Here is a 9,262-nt window from a genome sequence, read left to right on the forward strand (position 1 = left end):
GGTGCTGGGGGATTGAACCGTGGTCCCTGTGCTTTGCCAAGCTTGTTCCAAGTAGATGCTTTAGACCACTGAGCCATCTCTCCAGCCCCAAATACTGTTTTTTTTTTTTTAAATTTTATTTATTTATTTTTGTGTGTGTGGCCAGCTCAGCCCACCAGGGGGCGGGGAGGGTGCTTTTTTTAATAACAAACATTTTGAAGCTGAGCATGGTGGGGCATGCCTGCAGTCCCAGCACTCTGCAGGCTGAGTGAGTTTGAAGCCAGGCAGGGCTACAAACTGAACTCAAGGCCAGCCTGAAATGTGTACTGAAATCATGTGTCAAAAAGACTATAAGTAGCTCAGTGGACTAAAACACCTGCTTAGGCAGGTGTGGGGACCAGGGTTCAATCCCCAACATGCCAAGCTGGCCCCAGCCCCCGGGCACACTGATAGGGTGATTGAGACTGGGCGTGGTGGCACTAGCACCTGTAATCCCAGCTTTTAGGAGGCTAAAAATAGAATCACATGAGTCCAATCTGTGTAGTGAAATCCTGGAGACCCTGTACTAAATTTAAAAAAGAAGACAATACAACGGCCCTGGAGTCCGGCTGCGGTGGCCTCCAATTTAAAAAGGCAAACATGGCGTCAAGTGCTCCCAGAAAAAGGATGAGTCCCAAGCCAGAGCTGACTGAAGAGCAGAAGCAGGAAATCCGGGAAGCTTTTGATCTCTTTGATGCAGATGGGACTGGGACCATCGATGTAAAGGAACTAAAGGTGGCAATGAGAGCGCTGGGCTTTGAGCCCAGGAAAGAAGAAATCCAGAAAATGATCAGCGAAATTGACAAGGAGGGGACAGGCAAAACGAACTTCGGCGACTTTCTGACCGTGATGACTCAGAAAATGTCTGAGAAAGATACCAAGGAAGAAATCCTGAAAGCTTTCGAGCTCTTCGATGATGATGAGACCGGGACCATATCGTTCAGAAATGTGAAGCTGTGGCCAAGGAGCTGGGCGAGAACCTGACCGATGAGGAGCTGCGGGAGCTCACTGATGAAGCTGACCGACCGAGATGGAGACGGCGAGGTCAAGAGCAGGAGTTCCTGCGCATCATGAAAAAGCCCAGCCTCTGCTGAGACCCGTGCCATGTCTCCTGCTGCAAGCGCATGTGACTAGAGAGTGCCCGCTGTCCTCTGAATTCCAGCTCCCCATTGCCCTGTAGAACATCAGCCGTGGCCTTGAATCTGATTTGGACTTCTGAAAGTGTTTTTCGATATAAAAAAGTTCTTTGTAAAATGATCCGGTGATTCTTGACAGCAGAATGAGAGCACATCGGAGTAGGGGGAGGGGTCTCAGGGTCCCCTGCCTGTCGTTCCGGGGTCTGGTGGGGTCAGCACCAGCTGCGGTCCTCTGTCAGTGGTTCCCCTGCTCACTGCTGCCCGAGGGCCGTGTTCTCTTGCAAAACCCAGTGAACCCTTGTGCTGGCATTTGGATGTGTGTTAATGCTGTTTGTTTCCTCTTAAAAATAAAACATTTCTCGGTCTGAAAAAAAAAAGAATAAAAAAGAGGTGGACACATTTCAGTCCCCTAAATTGGCTCTGTCAGTCACTAGGAGACCTAAATTCTGTTTCAATTATCTCTGAAGTTTCTTTAAATTATATTTAAGACACAAGAGAAATTGGATTTTGTCAGACATTATGGCTTCCACTAAAGTGGGAAAAAACCCAAACTGATGCTTTTGTACTCAGGCACCACCACAGAGCTTGAATTATGCTTCCTTATGTTCCTTATAAATGTCATAAGCACCGGCCAAAAGCTCAGCAGATTAAAGCGCCTGCAAACAGGCGCAGGGACTAGGAGTTCGATCCCCACCCCTGGGCCTGCCATGCTGGCCCTGCCCCTGGGGTGCACTGAGATGCCAGTTAAGGCTGGGCATGGTAGTGCTCACCTATAATTCCAGCTCTTGGGAGGCTGTCAACAGGTGGATCAATACAAGTCCGATCTAGTAATGAGACCCTGAACACCCTGTAGACCCTTCCTTAAAATACAGGAAATAAATGTTGCCATACTTACCTAGCCCAATACTACCTCATGCTTTGTCATAAGACTACTTTTTTACTATGTAAAATGTCAAACATCTTTGTTCCTTTGTCACAAGCCAAGCCCATGCTTTGTAGGAGTATTTCTGTAGCTGCACTAAATCATATCATAAAAAGCCAAATCACGGGGCCAGGGAGATAGCTCAGTAGAATAAGCGCTTGCTTGGCAAGCACAAGGGTCTGAGTTCAAGCCCCAGTTCCACCAAAACAAACAAACCCAGATCACCCCCTGGCCCAAAACCAGACCCAAAACTAGAACTGTATAAGTATTCTCCCCGCCCGCCCTTCGGGGTCAGTGCTCACTCGCGGGTTGGGCCCCAACCACCAGCAGATAAACCTGCGTGTCTGTGCGTCTGGCCTCTGCAGGTGATTCAATTAGATAAGCACATTTACTACAATATTTGGAGGCCCCAGGGAGACCCCTGAGGAGCATTCCTCTACAGAGGCACCAACCAGAGCCCGGAGTCTGTGACTTGGGAGGCCACCGGTGCCTTATCTGAGTTCAGCCAGTTGCCCTGACTGCAGGTTAGGAAGAGGGATTGCATGCCACAGAGCAAGACAATCGAGCTGCCTGACTATACTTGGGCTTGCTCTCATCTGGCGCAGGGACCTTCTTTGCCCAGATTTTGGAGTTTCCAAGTTTGTAGGCCTGACTCCGACTGACCTCATTTGTCATTTGTTCTGACTCATCTGGGTTAGTGTCTGTGAGGCCATAGGAGCCCCATCAGGGACTTCAAAGGCCTGTTTTTGTTTTTTTAAGTGGTCAATTTTGTTTTCCTGGAACTGGAAATACTCATTTTTCATGTTTGTCTGAGTTTTATTTTGTATATGGTCATTTGGTTGTCCCCACTCCCCACATGCATGTGATTTCAGGTGTCTGTCACCTCCACCCTTGTGGTCTTCATGATCATGGGCATCAGACTCCTACGTGACTTGCTTGGACGTTTCTTCAAGATCAACTCGACCCAAGATTCTGATAAAAATCAGTTGGCCACAGCTGTCTCTGGCACTGCAGCTGTTTCTAATCTGCTGAGTCTGGCACTTGAGTGTGGACTTCCAGTGGGGTGGTGGGCTTGGAAGGGACTGAGGTAGATACTTGACCTGCAATCCCCTTCATATGGCCAGTGTGGGGGCCAGCCCCTCTAAGCACACTGTTGAGAGCACATGATAAGACCTGAACAAAATGAGACCAGGGAGGCTGTGAACACTGTATAAACTACAATGGTTCTCTTTTGGTCCTGGATGACAGCCAAAGGGATGCTAGCCCCCCCCCCCAACTAAAAGAGTTTGGAATGCAGTCACAGTCACGGGCAAGCCTGGCCCTCCAACCAGTTTCCTTATATTAATTCTTGGTTGTGTGTCGTCTGAGCGCTTCCCCCCTGGGTCCAGGTGCGTACATGTGAGTCCCCTGAGCACGTCTCCTTTTAAAGGAAAAAGAGCGCTCTGAAAAGCCTTGACTGGGAAGAGGAAGAAGATCCCCTTGCCATGCCCTGCCGTTTGCTGCCGCACTGCCCTGTCTGGTGACATGCTGAGCTTGGCAAGAGGCAGGGCCAGAGGCAAGGCCAGACTGTACCTTTGGGGACTCCATGTGTGCAGGTCCTGCGTCCCTCCTTCCTTTACGCCAGGTGTCAGCAGCTGGTGAAGAGAGACAGACGTAGTCTATAATGATTTATATCTCTTTCAGCGCTTTTAAAAGGTACTCAAGCCCTGATGTTTTTGGTTCTGATAGCTGATACCATTTACATGAGTAATGACACACACAAAACCTACTCAAAAGTTTTACAATCAAACGTACAAAGGTTGTCGCTCACTCCAGTGTGAGATGCCCCTGAGCCCCTCTCTGGAGAAGACCTGAGCCGGGAGCACTGCAGTGTCACTGAGCTTAGTACACATCGCGTCTCAGCTTTCTTGGTTCTGTCGTCTTGTGCAGATAAGCTCTGGTCTTGCATGTGCAGCTAAGACAAAGGTGTGTCTGTGGCTACTAATGTGTGCTTATTGTTCCTGAGAATTTGGCCCACGTCAGAGTTAGTATAATTGCCTATACTGAGAATTGATCCTGTAAAATATAGTGTATCAAAAATGTTTTCTTTGCCATCATAAAGGCCATCAGTAGGCCTCCCCAAGTACCTGGCATGTCTTCAAGGGCTAAGAAAAGGGGAGGCGATTGACAGTGTTTTTCATAGATGAGAAAACTAAAACAATAATGTGGGAAAACCAGACCATGTTTATGAGAAAATCCTTTTAATTGTAAACATTTACATTTTCCTATATAAATTTTTTATAATCTTCAGTTACAAAGCACCTTGTTTATAGAACAAAAAGTTTTAAGCAACTTTCTTCAGGCAAATTTCACTGTGCAAAAGTTAAGTTGACCCAAAAAGTTAAAATAATCAAAGATTCAAGAAGTATGATTTATCTACTGAAGTAAAAATATTTGTTAGTGAGTCAGTTGAGTTTTAAAAACTAGTCCAAGGATTTGGTGCCTTTAGGCAAGAAAACCCGCATGTCTCTGTACTCCAGTATGTTGACGACTTGATTCTAGTTGCCAAGACCAGAGAGGCATGCCACTCAGGAATAAAACAGTTGTTGGGCCTACTCCAAGACAAAAGGTGTCGAGTGTTCAGGAGAAAATCCCAAAGTTGTGTACAGTCAGTCAAATTCTTGGGTTTAAATACACTCAGCAGCCCAAACTCAGGCTCCCCGAAATCTTAAGGAGCCAAGCAAAAAAACAAAAAAACAAACACTTGGGGAGTTTCTGCGAACTTTAGGGTACTGCCATCTCTGGATCTCTAACTTCACAGTCATTGCTAAGTCCTTGTGAGGTGCTTAAAGGTAAGAATGGTCCTCCATTAGAGTGGAGCCCTGAGTACCCTCTAGCCTTCAACACTTTTGAGTACCCCACCTTGGCTCTCCTGGATGTCACCAAGCCTTTTCAATCATTTGTACATGAACAGTAGGGTATGGCACTGGGCATCCAGACCCGGATTCTGAAACCTCGGCATCACCCTGTGACATGCCTGTCCATACCTGTCCTAGACCCCATGGAAGCAGGTTGGACTCCTTGCCTATGTGCCACGGTCACCACCACCATCCTGGTACAAGAGGCTGACAAGCTGACCTTGGGACACACTTTAAAGGTATTTACGCCCCATGAAGTTAAAAATCCTAATTAGGGGTCCCCACAGTAAATGGCTATCAGGAACCCAAGTGGACCAGTATCAGGAGGCCTTTCTTGGGGATCCCAGTTTCACCATAACCACCATGCAGGCTTAGTGCTGTTCAGAACTGTAGAGCCACCCAAACATGACTACATTAAGTCAATCAATGTCACCTGGACATGACCAGACCTCCAAGATTCACCCCTCCAGGCCTCTGACTTGACCATGTTTTCAGATGACAGCAGTGTGCTAATAAATGGGATCCACAGGCTGCAAGCAGCCACTGTCATGGCTGATCAAGCTGCTTGATCAAAAACACCTCCCCTGGGGCATAGGCACAAAAGCCAGGTTGTGGCCCTCACTTGGGCCCTGGGACTAGAAAAGAACAAGTGAGTCAATATATATACTTGCAGGAGATGGTTTTCTAAGCCAAAGGAGTTCTAGCATAGTGTCCAACTCACCCTAGAAGTAGGAGAGACTAAGGTAGAAATCAACTCAGTTTGACCCCCACTTGAAGTGTTTGAGAAATCAGGGACACCTGGGCCGGGTCACCCCTTTCTGGCCCTATCTAAATTGCCCCATCCTTCACTCCTTCCCCTGCTTTGTTAAAACTTCACAGACATGAGACAAGGGAGGAAGCAGGACCAATTAAAGGAAGTAGAGTCAGACCATATGCAGCTGTAAATCTCAATGCCCAAGCAGTGACCTTGCTCCATGATCACACAGGTGGGCCAGTGCTGTCACCATGGCAACCGGGTAACCTATCTAAAGAAAGGGGAACAAAGAAATGTGCCTAACATGCTCCCAATTTGGAGAGTGTGTACTGGATGCTGGAAAATTAATAAAGACTCTGCTATTCCTATAATACATTCTCCCATGGACTATAATCTGGCCACTACATACTGACTCTTGGTATGCTTTTGCCACTTTTGATGTGCACAGGGCTATTTGTAAAAAGGAGGGCTACTGACTATGGTGGGATGTTAGGTTTTTGGGGAGCAAATAAAGGACAGAAAAGATAAAAGAGGCTTTTACTGTGGGCATGGGAGGACCTCAGAGAGTGATGGGAGAATCCTCGGAGCTAGGCAAAGGAAGGCAGCTGCTTTCATTGTTTTTGGATTGGGCAGGGACTTTGGGAGACAGGGTGATAACGTTATGGCTCACTGGAAACCTCTGGGCATGCGCGGGAAAGGATGGCAGAAGGGCTGGGAGGAGGAAGAAGAAGGAGAGCTGGTTGTTTTAGGCTATTCACCATCCTGGAGAGATGCCATGATGAGTCAGCAGGTTTCCAAATGGGCCTGAGCCCATCAGGGGGAAAAAGACATCAAAAAATCAAAAAATATTGGGGTTATTACGAACAGTTTGGATGCCAAACGGGGTGGCCTTCAAACACTGCCCAGCCACCAGAGGTGGGGATTCGTTAGAGGCCTGAGGCAACTGCTCTGTGAACTTAGCAACAAAGCATTTGGCCAATCTGGAGACCTCTGTCCCCAAGAAAGTACTTGTGACACCCCATCTATAAAGACCTTTCTATTCGGAGACTGAGTTAAAGTGGGCTAAGTCAGCGGGAGCCACTGATAAAAACAGGTGTCAGGTGCTGCCAGAAGAGACTGGCTCCTGCCTGAGTCCTCGGAACATTTTGTGATAAAGGACCTACGTGCCTGCACTGATGCCAGTAATGCAAGAATCATCAGAGAGACTCTGGCCGAGCTCATGAGTGCTCAGCAAGAGGACAGACCACCTAAATTCCCAAGGGTGGTATGCCCGGATGGACAATCAAGCCTGCCTGGGCCTTTGGCGATCTGTACAGCCTTACATGTGATTGGGCCTTGCCTGGGCCAATGGGTGACAGGGAGAGTCCCAGCTGGACGGGACCAGGCACAACTTCTGGTGTTAGTAGAAAAGCCTGAGCACCAACCTCTGTCAACAGATGCTTTAGGGCAACTTCGCCTGCTTTACTAAACAGGAAAAGTGTCCTTGAGGGTGGAATGAAGTGGGAAAGGGAAGCAAACTGATACCATGTTGTACTCAGGCACTAAGTTTCTGCTTCCTTAAGTTTGTTTCTTGTAAATGTTGTCATAATTGCCTAACCCAACAGCACCCCATGCTTTGTCATGAGACCACTTGTTCTCTATATAAAATGTCAAACGTCTTGGTTCCTTTGTCACAAGCTAAGCCCATGCTTTGTAGTATTTCTGCAGCATCACTAAATTATATCATTAAAAAAACCTAGTCACCTCCTCCAGACCCAGAACTAGACCACAACTGAAACAGTGTAATTGTTCCTACCTCCTGCCCTTCAGGGTTAATGCTCAGTCATGTGCTAGGCCCTGACCACTGGCGAATAATCTTGTCTCCGTAGCTGGCCTCTGTGGGTGACTCAATTCAATAAGCACATTTGCTATAGCACTACCAGAAATGTTACCATAAATACTTGGGAAAGAGAAATCCTCTGGTACGTGAGAGCCGTAGAGGTCATAATGTACGAACTTGTTCTATACGGCATTTAATTATGTGTTTGACGTGTAAGTACTGATGTCAGCCATCTTTTAAAATTTAACCTGGAAATACTGTTGTATGATTTTCTTTGGTCTCATACATTTGGGATAAGTAGAGCCTTTTAGGTTAGGATATTCTTCACTACCATTCAGCAAATCAATTGTCTTTAATCTAGGCTATGAACAAAATGTCTATAATGTAATAGAATTCAGTTTTTACACTTTTAGATTTCACATAATTAGCTAGTTCTTAACTATTTCTCTGGGACCCAAGTAAATTTTTTCCCTTAAAGCAACACTTTCCAGCTGAATTTACTAAAGAATGAACTATGGTCTACTCTCTCAATCCTCCAAAGTTTGCAATATTGAGACTGTCATTTTGTTTACTTCTGAGGCAGTTGAACGAATTTGGACAGCTAAAACTTTCAGTTCCATGAGCTTCCAATGAAAAACTGAAAATACCTGTTGTAAACTGACATGCAGTCAAAGCAGAAATCACTCTGTGTTGTTTTTGTAAAGAAATGACATTTTCCAACCAAGCATGGTATCCGGTTTTTTGTCAATAACAATGTTGTATAAAACAGCAACAATGAAGGGTAGAAGCGATTGTTGCACTTAATGACTTGCTTTGCATTGTTGCATTTCAGATAGTTCACACAAGATCTATGTAAGATTCAGATTATTCATATATATATATATGCCTGTTTTCAGTTTTGCCTGGTGCTTCCAATTCCAGAGCCTCACTGAAATTCTGTTGGTGGGAGAAAGGAAGAGTGGTTTGTATCAAGGAGTAGCTTGCTTTTCAGAAATACTTTTCTGTATACAAACGATTGTTTTAAAAATATATTCATAAATTTCCTGCTTTATTTCAACATTGAGTATTTCTTCTAAGTAACTGTCAGTCATGTGTTTCATACAGATGGGCTAGACATCGCTCCTGCCTGCCCATTTTCCATACAACACACACAGCACTGTATCTGCTGCTGCTCTTTTGTGGCAAGAGCAATTCAAGCAGCGACCTGGAGATACCAGGCCCGCATGCTCTACCCTCCTTGCTGCTTCCTCTCTAGGCCCCAGATGCAAATGAACTTTCTTGCTGTTTCCGCAAAATCAGAATCACCAAGCTCCGTGTGAGGCATTCTCTTAGGTCCCTGCGATTGGAAAGCACTGCTTCGGCCCCTCCCTTCGGCCACTCAGTCCTCAGAAAGGCGTCCTGCGCTGTGAAACCGTCCCTGAGCAGCCAGCCAGCACCTTCCTTTTTTGCTGCGAATTTTCCAATTTTACTTCAGTTCCTTCATAGTACACATTACTAACTGAAGCTGTCTTGTTCTTTGATGTGCGGCTTATTGATTGAACCTAGCCCAATAAACGAATGACTGAATGTAAAATATATCTATGGATTTCAAAAGTCAGTAGTGTCTTGGAGATACTCAGGTAATGCAATTGCTCTATACCTGATTTTTTCTCCCTGCCACTTAGTTCCTATTGCCGACAGGTGGATCGCCCGTTTTACCCTCAAAGTAAAGTTGCA

The 9,262-nt window shown here is 46.0% G+C and overlaps 1 pseudogene; it reads left to right on the plus strand.

The window, feature by feature from the left end:
• The window catches only part of LOC101565437, a 4,967-nt pseudogene extending 3,855 nt beyond the window's left edge, over positions 1 to 1,112 (plus strand).
• Positions 1,113 to 9,262: the final 8,150 nt, after the last annotated feature.

This window comes from Octodon degus, unplaced genomic scaffold (genome assembly GCF_000260255.1).
Source record: "Octodon degus isolate 3935 unplaced genomic scaffold, OctDeg1.0 scaffold00012, whole genome shotgun sequence".
Taxonomy (NCBI): domain Eukaryota; kingdom Metazoa; phylum Chordata; class Mammalia; order Rodentia; family Octodontidae; genus Octodon; species Octodon degus.